Genomic DNA, 18,971 nt, shown 5'->3' with positions numbered 1-18,971 from the left:
GGATAAATAAATAAATACATCTCAGCAGTCAGTTCACGAAGGGTAAGGTTGACCTTCCCACCTCACGGAATGGGCAGGAGGGGCAAGGGAGAGCAGAGATGTAAACACGCTTTCCCAAATGTGAAAGAATGGGCTGCCTAAAGGCCAGTGTGGACATTTCACATGTTTTTCCCTCCCTGGCCTCCACATTGCTTGTCAGAAAAGCTTCTGTCATTATTACTTTAATGTCAATGGTTGGTTCTCATGCCCACAGCCCTGCCCTGCACCCCAGCCTCAAAGGGAGCAGTGTATGGTATGGCTAAGAGAACCCTGAAGTTGGCTTTCAATTCTCACATACAAAATATAGAGAGGGCCGTGGCGGTCCAGTGGTAGAATTCTTGCTTTCCACGCGGGAAACCCGAGTTTGATTCCCATCCAATGCACCTCCAGTGCAGCCACCACCCACCTGTCTGTGGTGGCTTTTGTGTTGCTATGATGCTGAACAGGTTCCAATGGCACTTGCAGACTAAAACAGACTAGGAAGAAAGGCCTGGTGTTCTACTGCAGAAAAACCAGCCAATGAAAACCCTATGGACCACAATGGTCTGATTCCATCATGCCTGTGGTTGCCGTGAGTCAGGGGCTGACTCCACAGCAGCTCACAATGCAGCACGTGGTGAGGTCCACCCTAGCACTTCATCCATAGCTGTGCTTGGGAAGAATGAAATTTTCTCTAGCAAACTTTATAAGGGAGATGTTTAAAATGTATATCATTTCTTCTCAGCAGCTGGTTTGGGGTGGAGGGAAGGCTTGCATGACTTTGAGAAAGAGAGCCTGCTACAGTGCTTTTCCAGCCCGCAAATAGGACCACGGATACAAGACTGGAGGGGCCCTGAAGGAGGCAGCTGGTCTAATGGGAAAGGAGCTGGCTCTAGGATCAGGCAGAAGAGAGTTCACATCCTGCCTCAGCCTCCCTCTAGTGGTTAGTGGTGACGACCTGAGACAGGACACGTAACGCTTTCATGAGTCAGCGCACTCCTCTGTAAGATGGCGCTGTGATAATATCCACCTCGGTTCTATCATGGTGCCTCACTGTCCATGTAACAGGCTTCCAGCAGCACCTGGGACAGGATGTTGTTGTTAGTTGCTGCCGAGGAGATTCCAACTCATGGTGACCCCATGTGTTACAGAGTAGAACTGCTTCATAGGGTTTTCTTGGCTTTAATATTAACAGCCACCCTGAGTCTGTCAGCTTGTCATACTATGGTGGTTTGCATGTGGCTGTGATGCCGGGAGCTATGCCACCGGTATTTCATATACCAGCTTGGTCACCCATAATGGACAGGTTTCAGCAGAGCTTCCAGACTAAGACAGGCTAGGAAGAAGGACTTGGCAGTCTACATCTAAAATATTGCCCAGTTAAAACCTTATGAATAGCAGCAGAATATTGTCTGATACAGTGCCAGAAGATGAGCTCCTCATGTTGGAAGGCACTCAAAATCCAACTGGAGAGGAATTGCCTCCTCAAAGTAGAGTCGACTTTAATGACATGGATGGAGTAAAGCTTTGGGACCTTCATTTGCTGATGTGGCAAACATCCATTAATAATCAGAATGTGGAATGTACAAGAATGAATCTAAGAAAATTGAAAGTTGTCAAAAATTAAATGGAACACTTGAAGATAGATATATTAACGGGCTTGCCGAAAGTAAAGAGGACTTGAAGCACTTACTGATGAACAAAGACTACAGTTTTCAGTATGTATTACACCTCAACATAAAGAAAATAAAAATTCTCACAAGTGGACCAATAAGCAACATCATAATAAATGCAGATAATATTGAAGTTGTTGAGGATTTTGTTTTACTTGGATCCACAATCAACACCCATGGAAGTAGCAGTCAAGAAATCAAATGCTGGGAAAATATTAGCCCAAAGGACTAAAGGACCACATAGACCACAGCCTCCACCAACCTGAGCCCAGAAGAACTAGATGGTGCCTGGCTACCACCACCGACTGCTGACAGAGATTACAATAGAGAGTCCCAGACAGAATGGGAGAAAAATGTAGAACAAAATTCAAATTCACAAAAAAAAAGACCAGACTTACTGGTCTGACAGAGACTGGAGGAACCCCCGAGACTATGGCCCCTGGACACCCTGCAAACTCAAAACTGAAGCTACTCCTGAAGCCCACTTTTCAGACAAGATTAGACAGGCCTATAAAACAAACAGTAACACACGTGAGGAGTGTGCTTCTTAGTTCAATCAAATATATGAAACCAAGTAAATAACGCCTGCCCAAAAGCAAGATGAGAAGACAGGAAGGGACAGGAAAAGTGGATGAATGGTCATGGGGAACCCGGGGTGGAAAGGGGGAGTGTGTTGTCACATTGCGGGGATTGCAACCAATGTCACAAAACAATTTGTGTATAAATTTTTGAATGAGAGACTAATTTGTGCTGTATACTTTCACCTAAAGCATAAAAGAATTTTAAAAAAGAAGAAGAAATCGAACGATGTATTGCATTGGGCAAATCTGCTGCAAAAAACCTCTTTATAGTGTTGAAAAGCAAAGATGTCACTTTGCGGACTAAGGTGTGCCTGACCCAAGTCATGATATTTTTGGTCGCCTCATATGTATGCAAAACCTGGACAGTGAAAAAGGAAAACCAAGGAAGAATTGAGGCCTTTGAATTATGGTGTTGGTGAAGAATACTGAATATACCATGGTCTGCCCGAAGAACGAACAAATCTGTCTTGGAATAAGTACAGCCAGAATGCTCCTTAGAAACGAGGATGACAAGTCTTCGTCTCACATACTATGGACATGTTATCAGGAAGGACGCATCCCTGGAGAAGGACATCATGCTTGGTAAAGTAAGTCAGTGAAAGAAAGGAAGACCTTCAACAAGACGGATTGTCACAGTGTCTGCAACAATGGGCTCAAACATAGCAACAATTGTGAAGATAGTACAGGACCAGGCAGTGTTTTATTCTGTTGTACATAGGGTCACTATGAGTCAGAACCATCTCAACTGCACCTTACAACAATAACCTTAATGGAAAGGAGCCCTGGGGGCATAATGGTTAAGCGCTAGGCTGCTGCTCCTCAGGAGGAAGACCTGTCTATCTGCTCCCGTAAACATCACAGCCTGGAAAACCCTATGGTTAGAACTACTCTCTCCCATGGGGGTATAAAGTCAAAACTGACTCCATGGCACACAACCACAGTCTTCACAGAAGCAGATCACCAGGTCTTCTCTTCTCTGGTGCTGCTAGTGGGTTCCGACCGCCAACCTTTAGGTCAGCAGCTGATTGCAAAAGTTTACGTGACTGAGAGAACCTTAAAAGTCTTTGTTAAGTGATAATAGCTATTACTATACCAAAGTGCAAACACATAAACAAACCCAGGGACTTGAAGGTCATGTTCAACTTCTTCTGCTGTATGGAAATGTAGTTGCTCATTTTGTTATTGGCACCGTAACGAGACCCCTTGGGCTGGGACTTGTAAATAAGGTTCTCTGCCTTTATAAACAATCGTGCAGGCGTCTCTGTACATTTCTGTGTGTTGTGAAGGAATTTAATCTACATAGAAGTGCCGATTCAGGGGTGGGAAGGGGATAGAGGGGGCGCAAGAGAGAAGGAAGGAAGCAAGGAATGTTGAGGTAAAATTGTGCAAGTTATGTGTTCCTTCTCTCCGAGAGGAGTAAATTGATTAAATGGCAATAAAAATCAAGCGGTCCATTAATCATCTATGAGAGCAGTGGTTCTCAATCTCAGCAGTGCATTAGGATCACCTGGGGAGCTTTTTAAAAAACTAAGACAAATAAGGCAGGATCTCTGAGGATGGGGCCAGGCAGGGGTTTACACCTCCCCAGGAACATAGTGGGTTGATAAATGGCAGGTGTTTGTGGTTATTGGAGTCCCTGCATGGCGCAACAGTTTACAGAAAGCTTAGAAGTTCAAGTCCACCCAGAGGCACCTGGAAGAAAGGCCTGGTGATCTACTTCTGAAAAATCAGCCACTGAAAACCCTATGGAGCACAGTTCTGCTCTGACATACATGGGGTCACCATGAGTCAGCATCAACACAACAGCAACTGCCTTGGTTTGTCGTTATCATCATCATCATCGTTCAACGGACGTGACTTCTGGGACTCAGTGTCACCCTCCGTACAATGGTGGGGGAGTAGCAGTACCACGCTCTCCACAAGGTCTTTCATTTTCATTTCTGTGATTCTACAGGGGTCAAGCAATGGACAAAGTATGAAGAAAAGCTCCTATTTTTTTCACTGAGTGACACCGATGGGCGAGGCACTGGGCTGGCCTTTGGTGACTTAGTGAGCATGGTGGTCACCACCCCTGCCTCCTGGAGCCTGAAGGCAATGGGGGGAGACAAACGATAAACTGGTATTCACAAAACCTGGTACGTTATTCACGACACGTGCAGGCTAAGAGACAGTAAATCTGGAGACCTAGTCTAGGTTTTAGTCCTCGGGTGGCACAAATGGTTAAACACTTGACTGATAACATTGAAAAGTTGACAGTTTGAACCCCACCCAGAGGCACCTCAAAAATAAGGCCTGGCCATCTGCTTCCAAAAGGTCACAGCCTTGAAAACCCTATGGATCAGTTCTGCTCTGCACATGTGTGTCTCCACGAGTCGGAATGGACCTCGTGGCAACTGCTTTGGTTTCGTCTAGAATCTGGGATAAGGGAAAGTCCTTCTGAGGATGTGACATCTAAGCTGAAAGCCGAGTGTGGGGAAGGAATTAACCAGGCATAGTTGTGGGAGGGGCACAGCAGATGCAAGGGCTGTGAGGTGGGAAGAAGTTTGGCGTTTTTGAGGAGATTGTGATTAAAACAAATAAATGAATAAAAGAACGTCCTTTATTCTTGGAGTATCTTGAGGGAGGGACTGGGGTTCTCCACACACTCTTTGGAAAATACTGGTGGAGTCATGTGAGACTAGGTTTGGGATCCTGGCCAATTTTTATTTCATTCCAAGGTCACTAGAAATAGCTGTGTTGGCAGAGGGGCCAATTTAACCACCTAAACCTTTTGTTCTGCATTTGCGAAGAAAAAATATTAACTCATATTCCGCCCACTTTTTGCGGGAGTTAGCAGTAATCTAGTCCCTGGGTGGCGCAAATGGATAAGCACTCAACCAACAGCCAAAAGGTTGGCGGTTTGAACCCACCCAGAGGCACCTGGGAAGACAGGCCTGGGGATCTGCTTCTGGAAGGTCAGCCTTGAAAGCCCTATGGAGCAGTTCTGCTCTGCACACATGGGGTCACTACGAGTCAGAATCAACTCAAAAGCAACTAACAACAGCAAGCAATAATCTCGTTGAGGCTCACAACAGGAAATGGTTACTATTATGGAGCATCACGATACTTGGGTGACAGAGAAACCCAGGTTCAAAGCTCAGCCCTACCACTTACCAGGAATGCAATCTTGGACCATTACTTAAATTTCTGTGCCTCAGTTTCCCGATCTCGCAAAAGGGGTCCGTAAGAGTCACCTTTGGAGATTATTATAAGAATTAAATAAAACAACAGTAATCAAGCTTTGGAGCCCTGGTGGCGCAGTGGTTAAGAGCTCAACGGCTAACCAAAAGGTCAGCAGTTCAAATCCACCAGCCACTCCTTGGAAACCGTATGGGGCAGTTCTACTCTGTCCTATAGGGTCACTATGAGTCAGAATTGATGGCAACGAGTTTGGTTTTTTGGCTTAGTCAAGCTTCAGGTCTTGAGGAAGTACCCAATAAGTAGAAACTATCATTAAAATGAAGACAAATTCTTCTTAGAAACTTCTTCCAGTGTAGACACAACCATGGGCTTAGACGCATAATCACGGTGGTAAAAAAAAAAAAAAAAAATTCTGCCCTGTTCATTTTCTATGCTTGGAGGGCATGTCGTTCTTCCTAAATGCCAACAACTCACATTTTAGGCAGCCATAAAGTCCCCTAGTTACATCCACACTGGGAATCTCATTTGATTATAAGTTAGTTGCCATAAATAATGTTGGCTTTGCACTCCGCTTAGAGAAGATGGCTTCCATTGTGAATCATGTCGTTGGTGGTTTGGACTTTAAGCTGTCCGGGTTGTTTATGGTGGTGTTTGCCAGCATCCAGACCTCTTTCAAACAATTTAAGTGCCCTTTTGGAACATATGAATGTGGCTCAATAAAAATGGGTACAGGGAAATTGCTTTCTCTCTCTCCTCTATGGTCATGCCCCCAAAGCAACATATATGAGAATTGTCAAATGTTAAATATAGAATTACCAAACATGAAATTATAATTAACATCGAAACTACCAGGGACCGTTTCCCTTTCCATTGTGAGGAGGGTGTCCTGATCTTTGCCACCCTTTTAATTTATCTTTTGGAAGGATGACAACAGCTGGACAGTTTTTCAGTCCTTATCATTTTTCATTATGTAGCTTTACTGAGCAATGTGCCTTTAGAAGATACTAGTTAGTACCACTGACAGCAATAAATACTGGCTAGAAAATAGGCATCGAAGTCAGACAGACCGAAGTCCAGAATGGCTCTCCGGAGAGCTAGCTACCTGACCTGGATCAAATTTCTTAACCAATCCCAGCCTCGGTTCTCTTCACTGTCACGTGTTACTGTAAAGTGAAGAACTTGTAATGAGTACTTAATAAAATGGTAGGTATTATGACTGCTTTCCACTTTCATTGTCTTAATACCCACATCAAATGTTTTGAAGTGCTATTTTATCCGATTTTTTTTTTTATATAAAAGGGGAAATTTTTCTCAGCTTCACATCTGAACTGACAACTGATTTCTTTTCAACATCTGTTTAATGTATGAACTAAAAAACCTCTCTCCTACCTAGTTTTTACAAATTTCCTGAAAAAACAATTATCTACTGTCCTAGATCTGATGATTAATTATTTCTAACACATAAGCAGAATTTTATATATGTATTTCTTAATTTATTCTATATCTCATTCCACAACATTTTGAAGGTACTGTACTGTATGTAATGGAATAAAATCACTAAAGAAATGGAAATCATTAAAAATAATTAGCATTTTAGTGAGCACTTATTATGTACCAGGTATCAACTTCGGAAGGTATTATTGTTATCCTAATTTTGCAGATATGGGAACTTAAGATCAGAAATGGTGGGTCATTTTCCCAATGTTACACAGCTAGTAAATGGCAGAGCCAAATTATTCACAAATATGCCAAAGGAAAATGGAGAGAGACTATGGAGGAGTTAGTGGGTCTATACTGCATCCTTAAGAGCCTACGTAGTTCCTAAATTTGGGCCACCAATTTGACTTCGAGCTTCCTAGTAGTGAAAGTAAAAATGGAAACATGATCCATCCCAAGAATGAGACTTACTATAAGGAAAAAGTGTACCAGGGTTTAAGAATAAGCAAAATCTTTCTTGATACTTAATGTTTAGCAGAAATTTTTGGCAAAACAGAGCCCTGGTGGCACAGTAATTAAGCACTTGGCTACTAACTGAAAGGTCAATGGTTCAAACACACCAGCTGCTCCGAGGGAAAAAAATGTGGCAGTCTGCTTCTGTAAAGATTTACAACCTTGGAAATCCTATGAGACAGTTGTACTCTGTCCTATACGGTCACTATGAGTTGCAATCGACTTGACAGCAATGCGTTTGCTGTTTTGGGTTTTGTTCAATAAAGACAAGAGGAGATTCTCACAGCAGAACCAAATATGTAAAAATGAAACCATTCCTTTCTGGAAAAAAATTAAAACCATTCCTTTCTGCGAAAAAATGCTTTATTTAACACTGGGCTCCAACTCTTTTTGATAATTATTCAATCCACACTTTGTCAAAGCATCATCCTGAGAAGCGATTCATGCTAAAAAGCTAGTTGGGGTGGCGGGTGGGGGGAGCAGAGAATGCCTCTCTCTGCCTTATCATTTTTATTTAGATTGACGTCTCTTTGGTTATAATTAGGGATAACCGTACAGCAGTTAAGACTCCATAATCCCATCATTAGTTGTCAAGAGATTTTCATAGAGAAAACCCTCATGCCATTTCTTTTATTTCTGTTTCTTAACTACTTGGGTACCCTGAAGTTGAAGAATATGCTTTGAGGAAAAGACTTTCTGCTGCCATTAAAATCTTCTAAGCCGACATACCAGTAAGGACACAAATGACACCCAGTGGCAGTATTTTCGCCACTCTTGGGGGGCCCCAGATCTTCTGGCCTGACATTTTTGTTGTTGTTGTTCTCCAAGATGTCACCCTGTTTCTGCCCGTTTCGTTCAACAGCCACTTTGCATATAGTGGCAAAGGGATTTTAAACCATTTTGAGGATTGCCCATAAAGTTGACAAAAAAGGAACTTATTTTCAAAATTATTTCCAATCCACCCACTCTGGTAGACACTCAGTGTTAGTTACATTGAGTGGAGGTCAGCCCAGAAGAAGTTTCTTCTGTCTCTGATAAGAAAAACCCATAGATGCTTATCTTGTCTCCAGATTTCAAGCCGCCGGCTTTGACTGTCTGGTTTTGTCATAAAGCAGACATCATGCATTTTGAGACACATGGTTGATTCATTACACTTGGTGCTTCAAAAGAGGAAGTTCAAAAGTTGAGATTTTCCAGTGTGTGTCAATTATGACCTTCTTGCCGTCTGCATTTAAATTTCCCAAGGGGAAGACTGTGAAGATCACTAATAGTATTGCCTCCTTCTTCTTCAAGAGTCCCATCAAGCCCCCGTTTGACAAAGAATTTCCTTTCATTCTCGTCGGTACAGCTCCAGCCTCAGGAACAATTAGTTTAGTGGTTACGAGTCAAGGCTCGGAAATCAAGAGAATAGATATTTCAGTTGAAATACTGTCACTTACTAGCCAGGTGCCCTTGGATAAGTCACTTGACTCCTCAAAATTTCCATTTTTTCCTCTGTAATATTGGATACAGAGACCCTGAGTAGTGCAAATGGTTAATGCCCTCGGCTGCTAACTAAAAGGTTCGAGGTTCGAGTCCACCCAGAGGTGCTTTGGAAGTAAGGCTTGAAGATCTGTTTCAAAAAATCAGCTATTGAAAACCCTGTGGAGCGCAGTTCTACTCTGATGCACATGGGGTCGCCATAAACCAGAATCGACTCGACAGCAACTGGTAAATACCGGGTACTTTGCTGGATGGTTGTGATGCTTAGCAAACATAATGCAGATGTTGTGGCTCTACAATAAACAGTCACAACCCAGTTGTTACTGATCTATAACTTTTACAATTTCTTGTTGGCTCAGCTTCTATGAGGTTTGATGTAAACGATAATAAAAATAAAGTCACTCCCACCAGTCAGAAACTCAGCCATCTTTGTCAATCAGGGTTATTTTTGTGACTTCTCCTTCCAAGATCAATTAGCCTCAGTCTCTGTTTTCAATGATGGGAAAACTACGTGGAATAAAGGAACTAAGAAAAGGCAAAAATACATCAGATAGTATTTTAAAATACAGTGAAACTCCACCGGACTGAGTCCAGTACAGCTAGATGGTGCCCGGCTACCATCACTGACTGCTCTGACCAGGATCACAACAGAGGGTTCTGGACAGAGCTGGAGAAGGATGTAGAGCATAATTCTAACTCACAAAAAAAAGACCAGATTTAGTGGCCTAAAGGAGAGTGGAGAAACCCCGAGAGTATGGCCCCCAGACACCCTTTCAGCTCAGTGGTGAAGTTACCTCTGAGGTTCACTGTTCAGCCTGGGAGTGGACAGTCCCGTAAAACCAAATGAGACTAACGAGGTACAGGAGTCCAGTGACAAGGGCCAGAAGGCAGAAGAGGACAAGGAAGCTGGTGATAGGGAACCCAAGGTTGAGTAAGGATATTGTTGATGTGTTGTGAGATTGTTAACCATTGTCATAGGGCAACATTTGTAGTAACTGTTAAATATGAAACTATTTTGTTCTGTAAGCCTTCATCTTAAGTGAGAATAACGGCACAATTGAAGAGCATAGTCAATGTCACTGAACTGTGTATGTAGAAATTTTTGAAATGGTTTATCTTTGGCTATGTGTATTTTCACCAAAAAAAAAAAGGTTGAGAAATTAGTGGGTTGATGTGTTGTGGGGTTGTTAACCAGTGTCATAAAACAACATGTGTACTTCTGTTTCATGAGAAACTATTTTTTCTGTAAGCCTTCACCTGAAGTACAATAAAAAAAATTAAATTAAAAAAAAAAAATACAGTGAAAACTGTGAGAGGCAGAACTCAATGGGACTGCCTTGTTTTTCTGGGCCACGAAAGTTTCCACCCTTGACAGGGTGAAAGAAGTCTTACCACATTTCTATCGCTTTCTACTAGTGGAAAATATTTGAGTTTTCCTTCTCTGACAGAGTTCTGCTTTACAGAGGTTTCAGTTTTCACCGGTTTTACTCTATTATCCACTTACCCACAGAAAGCCCTGTCTGGTATATGAAAAGTATTCAGTACATTTTAGCAATTATTTTATTCAATCTAAGAATTGAAATTAGCCCACCAAACTTTAAGGGTTTCTGCACACAGAGATTTCTCTTAGGAAAAATTAGGTGAAGCACTAATGATGAAATTCAGCAATGTAGGTAAGTCAGTTTGGATTTTCATATTGTAAAATCAATTTGAAAAATAATTAACCACCGGTTTCTCCCAGGATTACTCGGTTCAAAATCACGGATCTCCATTTCTATTGTGCCTCCTTTGTCACAGTCATTTTTAAAGGTACATTTTATATATATTTCCAGCATTTATATTTCACTCTTCTTTTTTCTTCATTTTAAAATCAAGCATTTTTTTTAAAAAACCTTGAATTAGGAGTTAGATGTCCTAACCCCATCATGTAATTGCCACGTGAGCAAATTCCTTAAACTCTCTTGGTCTCAATGTTTTTATCTTTGAAATGGGGCTACTAACATTAATTCAATTTATTTTAGAAGAGAATATATATACATATATGTTGGAGCCCTGGCGGTGCAGAGGTCAGGCTGCTAACCAAAAGGTCAGCCGTTGGAATCCACCAGCCACTCCTTGGAAACCTTGTGGGGCAGTTCTACTCTGTCCTATAGGGTCGCTATGAGTTGGAATCAACTTGACGGTAATGGGTTTGGTTTATATATATATATATATGTATAGTTGTTGGGTGCTGTCAAGTCAATTCCAACTCATAGTTACCCCATGTGACAGAGGAAGAACTGCCCCATAGGGTTTTCTTGATGGTAATCTTTATGGAAGCAGATCCCCAGGTCTTTCTCCCACAGAGCCACTGACTGATATATGTGTATGTATGTATATACATACATCGGTCCTTCAGTTTGTTGTACTGTGGTGGCTTGTGTCTTGCTATGATGTTGGAATCTGTACCAATGGTGTTTCAAATACCAGAGGAGTCACCCATCCAAGACAGGTTTCAGTAAAGCTTTCAGACTAAGACAGACTAGGAAGAAAGGCCTGGCAATCTACTTCTGAAAATTAACCAAAGAAAACCTTACGGATCACAACAGAACATTACCCAACTTGCTTGTTTTGGATGCATCATAAGGAGGGATCAACTGGTAGAGGAGGACTTCATGTTTGGTGAAGTAGAGGGTCAACAAGAGCATGGGAAACCCTGGGTGAGATGACTTGGCACAATAGCCTCAGCGATGAACTTGATCATACTGGTGATTGTGAGGATGATACAGCACCAGGCAACATTCTGTTCTGTTGTGCATGAAGTTGCCATGAGCTGGAGTCCACTAGGCAGCAGCCATCAACAACATGTATATGAATGTGCTTTGAAAAACGTGAATCACTCTTAAGTGGCAAAATAAATTATTCTTTGGAATTAAAACCATCCAGCAGTTGGCGACCCTTCTTGGTGTCCATTTGTTTTTTTCTTCAACTAGTTTTTCTAGGCTCTTCTCTTTTCTGTCTAATATTCTCAATTGTCTCTTTCTCGGAATTAGAGAAGTAGGATTCTGGGTGAATTTATTAATTTTTTTTGCGTTGTCTTTGGAATAAATACTTTCAAATTCCTTCACCGTGTTGGGAGAGATAGACTTCAGTTTTTCGTCATTAGAGCTTCATTCACACTGCAAATATTTGTTGAATGTCTGTTATGTTTCAGGCCTTGGGTAAGCTACTTGGGATGCTGCTGAGATCAGAATGCACACCTCCCCCACCTTCCTGGAGCTTACAAGCTAGTGTGGGAGGCAAATGCTAAACTAAAAATTAAGTATTATGATTATGTGTTTATAAACTGCAGTGAGTTCGATAGGGACATCATAAAAGGTTTGGAACAAGATTTTAACAAATGAACTTGATTGAGTCCAATGTGTAAGGGAAGGCTTCGTGGAGGAAGTGACATTTAAACTGAGACTTCAAGGATGAGAAGTTGTTGGTCAAACAAAGAACAGGAAGAAGAGCATTCTAGGCAGAGGGAACATTGCCTGCAAAGGCACTGAGGCAGAAGGAGTTTGGCATGTTCCAGCAGTTGTCAGAAGCCAGTGCTCGAGGCATAGCAACAAGGGGCAGCCGGTCCTCAGGGCAGCTAGAGAGGTGGGCAAAGCCGGATCAGGCAGCAAGTTTTAGAAAAACGTTAGATTTTTTTTCTAAGTGCATTGGAAGTCATTGTAGGAGTTCAAACTAGGAGGAATGGGGAGTGAGCACGCCAGTGCCATTTAAGTCTTTATAAGCGCCCTTTGTCTGCCATACGGAAAATGACTGGAAGAACAAAAGAGCAGAATAAAGGAGCCAATCCAGGTAAGAGACGACAGGCCTGAACTCCGGAGTTGGACATGGAGACGGAGCTAGAGCTTGGAGAGGAATCTTACGACGTGCTCATGGGGGTACATTGGATGTCAGGCTCGAGCAAGGACAGCGTCAAGAATGATGCCCAAATTTCTGGCCGGAGGAACTGAGTGCTTTGAGGTTCCGTTTCCTGAGAAGAGGAACACTGGAGAGGGAACAGAAATGGGGCTGGAGGAATTCAAGAGCCTTTTTAAAAGGTGTCCCTGGGTGGTGTGAATGGTGAACACACTCGGCTGCTAATCAAAAGGTTGGAGGTTTATATTCGCCCAGAGGTGCCTCAGTAGAAAGGCCTGGTGATCTACTTCTGCAAAATCAGCCATTGAAAACCCTGTGGAGCACAGATCTACTCTGACACACATGGGGTCACCATGAGCCTGTGTCCACTCGATGGGCAACTATTTTTTGTTTTGTTTTTATTTTTTATAAAAAGTTAAGTTTGCAGTACTTGTGAGGTACTCACATCGCGACGGCAAGAACCCAGTTGGCTGTATGAGCTGGAACTCAAGGGGTTATCAGCACGGTGAGGATACTGAAAACCGTGGAAGCTGGTGGTGCTTGTACAGAGAGGAGTTTCTCGCCCTTTGCAGAACCAGCGTCAACATTTTATAACTTCCCCTTTAGCATCCTCAGAGGAGCCCCGGTAGTGCAGTGGATAAACGCTCAGCTGCTAATCAAAACGTCGGTGGTTCGAAAGATATGGCAATCTGCTTCCGTAAAGATTACAGCCTTGGAAACCCAATGGGGCAGTTCTACTCTGTCCTATAGGGTCGTTATGCATTAGAATTGACTCGATGGCAATGAGTTTGTTTTCTGGGGTTACCGTCTTGAAATAAAATTCACAGATGAGATAACCGCCTACACACATAATTGCAATAAGAAATCATCTAAGGCTGTAACTGAACTATCGGAACGAGAAGGAAAGCATTTGGACACCAAATGCACTAGAACAGGGCTTCTCAAACTTGAATGTGCACACAAATCACTGGGGGTCCTGTTTGAATGCAGATTCTGATTCAGAAGGGTTCAGTGGAGCCTGAGACTCTGCATTTCTTACAAGCTCCTGGGTGATGCAATGCCGTTGTTCTGTGCACGGTACGTGGAGTGCAAGGCTCTAGATGGAATCATGAGGTAATCAGATGTGTGCCCCTCTGTGTAGATTCACCGTGAGCAGATCAGCGATAAATGCAGATCAATTTGGGTGTCTTGAACAGGCCTCTCCAATGCCAAACAGACTGACAAAGGTGACTTGATTTTCTAAAATGGCAAATAACTCCCATTAAAATCCCAACTAAAACAAAGCACAGTTTCTCTCGGTTTGCAAAATAGTTTTATTTTTGGAAAATTCAGTGTGCATTAAAACTGCTTAAAATTGTTGCTGTTAGGTGATTTCAGTTCATAGCGACCCCATGTGACCGAGTAGAATGGCCCCATAGGGTTTTCTAGGCTGTAATCTTATGGGAGGAGTCCCTGGGTGGTGCAAATGGGTAAGCACTGGAATACTACCCAAAAGGTTAGCAGTTTGAACCCACCCAGAGGCGCCTTGGAAGATGAGTCTGGTAAACTGCTTCCAAAAGGTCACGGCTTTGAAAGCCCTGTGTGGAGCAGTTCTACTCTGCACGTGTGGGGCTGTCATGAGTCAGAACTGACTCGACAGCAAATTACAACAACATCAGTCTTAATGGGAGCAGATCGCCAGGTCTTTCCTTTTGGAGTCGCTGGGTGGGTTCAAACTGCCAACCTTTGGGTTAGCAGCTGAGTGCTTAACTGTCACACCACCAGGGCTCCTTCGTGCATAAAATATGTTTATATGTAAAATGGAGTTCAGTTCTGAGCACAGACAATTATACACAGGTTTTCCACCTATATCCCTGGTTCTGAACCCAAGCGACGTTTTGCCATGGCTGGAGATGTTTTTGATTGTCACAACTATGGGGTAGGAGTTAGGGAAGGATGCTACTGGCATTTGGTGGGTGGAAGCCAGGGATGCTCCTAAACATCCTACAGTGCACAGGACAGCCCCACAACAAAGTATCATGCCACCTAAAACATCAGTAGTGCCAAAGAGGAGAAACCCCAACCTACGGAGAGATTGGCAAAAATGATGCAGGGTAGGGGCAGTGCTCCCTTGTGTGAACCTGTACCACACAATTCAAGACCCCTAACATCCCCAGCCCACACACGATACATTGGTGGCCCCATCATTGCAGCAATCGCAAACCACCTCCTGAGGATGGCACTGCACCCCTGAGAGCAGCAGAGTAGAGCAGAGAGAGAAGAGGACAGGAGGCACTTAGCAAGGACAAGGGGAAGAGGGAGAGCCAACCAAAAGGATTTGCCAGAGGGATTAACAGTTCTAGCACGGCCAAATTAAAGCATGTGTGATTCCATGCATCTGTTGGTGGCTCTGTAATTAATACAAAAATAATTACATCTTTTCGCCTGGCTCTCCCTCACAAACTCTACTTAACGAACATCGCTGATGACTTTTTAGATATGTAATTAAAATTTTTATTTATTTCTGTTTTATTTTTATAGTAGTAGCTCAACATATTAGGGAAAAAAAAACCCTTGCAGCTGCAAAGCTTGGTCTCAAGTACCATTTCAAAGGCAACCAGCAGTGTTTGCTTGCTTTTTTTTCCTTTTTTAAATCCATTCTATGCCAATTCATTCCGAACTCTAAGAAATAAGAACACCAGTTCTCTTATTGCCTCTCCTTTCATTCTGTAGTTTTAATTTTCCACCAGGTCTCTTCTTTAAACCTACGGAAAAAATAAGGTTTTTATTTTAAAATAAGAAATAATAAAGGGAAGAGTATATCGTCCCAAAGTGGCCCAAGATTCAGGTCTCCTCTTTACCATTCTTCTTCTATAACAGGAACACGGACCTTCCCCGGAAGAATCTGCCACTTCCATCCATCACAGTGGGACAGAAGGAGACCTCTCATATGGAAATAGCATCATAGCTATGGTTTCAATAAAAAACACTCAGATCTGGAATTTAAAAGTAACGGTTCTCAGATACTCTGGGGGAAATGCCCCTAAATTATTCACAATGCTAGTGCTTAACACTTTAGAACGTTACCAAGCCATCACAGGCAATATAAGAAGCAGTGGTTTAAGAGACCAGAATTTGCAGTCAGAAAAACTTGACTGCAAATACGCTTTCTTCTACTTACCAGGCAGGAGACTGCAAGCCAAATGGCTTCGCCTCTCTAAACCTCGGTTTCCCAGGCTGGGAAGCGTAGATTCTAGTACTTACCACATTGTAGTGTTGTAAAGTTGACATGAGGTAAGGCACGGACTTGTTAGCATGGGTAGCACAGAATAAACACTCAGAAAATGTCAAGTTACAAAAGAATCCTTTCATGCTGAGGCCCACAAAAGGCAAAAACCAGACCAAAGAATCACAGAAAGTCCATAATGACTTTTTTGGGGCCAAGATGTTAGAAATGGTACAATTTCATTTCATTTATTTTTGCACAAGAGTCTGCCATAACGGTCTTTCCCAGAAAACACCACCCAAATGTATCTGTGAGGGTTTTGTGGGGGATGAAAAGGGTTATCACATAAATCTAAGAAGCATTTCGTGAAATAAAAATTTACTGTGTTTGGTTTAGGAGTCCCTGGGTGGCACAAATGATTAAGCACTCAGCTATTAACCAAAAGATTGGTGGTTCACACTCACCTAAAGGTGCCTCGGAAGGAAGACCTGGCAATCTACTTCCAAAAGATCACAGCCGTTCAAAACCCTATGGAGCGGTTCTGCTCTGTAACACGCAGTGATGTTGTGAGTTGGAACCGACTCAACGGCAACTGGTTTGGTTTGCGTGTGCGTGCGTGCGCGTGTGTGTGTTTGGTTTGGTTTGGTTTTAATTGCAGAGGCTTTAATATGCTAACATGTATTGTGAATTTCCAAGAAGGGGACTATAATATAAAAAAAAAAAAAAATTTCTGTTTCCTTGCCCCCCTTCCTAAAACAAACTTTGCCCTAAGAGAAACCTAGCCAAGAAATGTACAAGTGTTGGTAAAATCTGGGGCAGGTTGAAGGCAGTGATAGATGAAACTGTTCCTATCTTTTGACTCAGGAATTCCACCCTTGGGAATTTAAGCCTAAGACAAAATTGCAAGATATTGAAAAGCTTTAAACACAAGGACGTTCATGACAGTGTTATTTATAATTGAACAAATTTGGAAGAAACTGAATGTCCAACATTAAGAGAATGGTTTAGTAAACCATGATAATTTATGTGGCGGAACATACGCAGCTATTTACAATGATGCTTGCAAGTGAAAAGATACAGACAGGAGCATCACACAGACAGCACTTACGATTATCTAAGCCTAAAAACGAATGCATGGAAAAAGAAAAGACTAGAAGGAAATACAGCAGGATATGAGCGGGAGCTGTCTTTGGGTGGTGAGACCATATGTGAATTTTTCTTCTTCTTTTTCAAAATGCTTTATATTGGGAAAAAACATAAGTATTATTTTAGAGTTTTGTTGTTGTTTTTAAGTTGGCTCCTCCGTTCCAAGTCCCATCATCTGCTTATATTAGACCTTGGTGTTGTCGTTGTTTGGTGCCATTGAGTCGATTTTCGACTCGTAGTGACCCTATGTGACAGAGTAGAACTGCCTCGTAGGGATTTCTAGACTGTAATCTTGACGGAAGCAGATCTCCAGGTCTTCCTTCCAAAGAGTTGCTGGGTGGGTTCAAATCGTAGATCTTTCAGTTAGCAGCTGAGTGCTTAACCATTATACCACCCAAAACAAAAAACACACCCGTTGCCATTGAGTTGATCCTGACTCATAGCAAACCCTATTGAACAGAGTAGAACCGTCCCAGAGGGTTTCCAGGAGGAGCTGGTGCATTCAAACTGCCAAACTTTTGGTTAGCAGCCAAACTCTCAACCGCTGCGCCACCAGGGTTCCTCATATCAGACCCTAGACTAGGCTTAATTAACTATGGCTGTACTTGGAACATTGGTACAAATGAAGTAGCATAGATGGGCAATCTGAGTACTCTGGGGAAATAATCAACTGGGCTACACCTCATAAAATAATGCGTCTTTTTTTGTTGTTCTGATTCCCATTACAGGACAAATGCCTTACTTTCAACTTTCCAGCTTGGATCCTCCTCACAACTCAGCCCTTCTTCGTCACATTACCCTGCTTCTGACATTGAACTCCTGACACCCTGCTCCGAGATGAAGGCCAAAAAAAAAAAAAGTCACCCCAGCCATTTCTCTTCATCCTTACTAACAATTTGGTAATGAAGTATTGATTTCCACTTGTCTGCTTATGGATGATATTAGACTTTCACTGATAAACTGCAACGGGGCTGTCTCATCTCCCCGGCCCCTTTCCACTGTCACAAGAAAACAAAGTGCCACTGAAGAAAGATAATGACTGAGAACATTGATGTACTTATTTTGTCAGTTTGTAACACTTGACAGGAAAGGGGGGAAGAAAGTATAAGTCTTCATAGTTTAATGTCCAAGTGGACTGCACTAGATGTAGACGCTTGGAAGCTTACTTTTCATAGTAATGTCCATTTCCTATTTATAACCCCTCTGGGAACGTTTGTCTAAAGGAAATGTTTCTGTTCAGTGCAACAATTACGGTTGCACCTGGATTGCCCAGCCCTGCCCCTGCACTAGGGAGCCATTAATCACTGCAAAGTGGAAGAATTATTAAGTTAAACCAGAGATTGAGCCAAGAATGCCTCTGAACAATGTTCATCTTCTGTAAAAGTGGTTCATATAGTTAGGTTTAACCATGTTGCTGCCAAAGACTTTTTTTTTCCCCATGCAGTGGCCAGCATCTTTATTGTCATTGTTATCTTGACTGGTGTTTTAAAAAAAGTCCTTTTAAGCATGCACCACTGTCTTATGAGACTTGAAAATTGGGGGAATTGGGGGAATTGGGGAAACTGGTGAGATGTAGAATCTGAAAGAAAGGAAGAAGATGAGCTCATTGCAGGGTGGGAAGTTCGGCAGCAGCTTTTTCTGGTACTCTCGTTCTGCAGACCTGTTGTTTATGGGCTCTTAAACGCAGCTTAGGTTTAGGAGCAACAGAAATCATGAAATAGGGTGTCCATCTTAAATGTGTTCCTGCAACTTTTTTCATTAAAACTTTGAGGGCCGAATTTTAATTTGTGGAATATTCCCGTTAATAATGAGATCTAATTAAGACATCCATTAAAAGCCCGTTAA

General features: G+C 42.4%; 1 protein-coding gene across 1 annotated transcript in view; it reads left to right on the top strand.

Annotated features, from left to right (window-relative positions):
* Window positions 1-18,222, top strand: part of TSHZ2 (teashirt zinc finger homeobox 2) — a 536,191-nt gene extending 517,969 nt beyond the window's left edge. Inside the window, exon 2 of the mRNA XM_012558602.2 lies at window positions 17,855-18,222. The gene's annotated coding sequence lies outside the window, so the exon portion shown is untranslated. The remainder of the gene's footprint in view (window positions 1-17,854) is intronic.
* Window positions 18,223-18,971: the final 749 nt, after the last annotated feature.

This window comes from Trichechus manatus, unplaced genomic scaffold (genome assembly GCF_000243295.1).
Source record: "Trichechus manatus latirostris isolate Lorelei unplaced genomic scaffold, TriManLat1.0 scaffold00008, whole genome shotgun sequence".
NCBI classification, from domain to species: domain Eukaryota; kingdom Metazoa; phylum Chordata; class Mammalia; order Sirenia; family Trichechidae; genus Trichechus; species Trichechus manatus.
The sequence above is the reverse complement of the archived record's forward strand: the minus strand, read 5'-3'. Positions and strand labels throughout refer to the sequence as shown.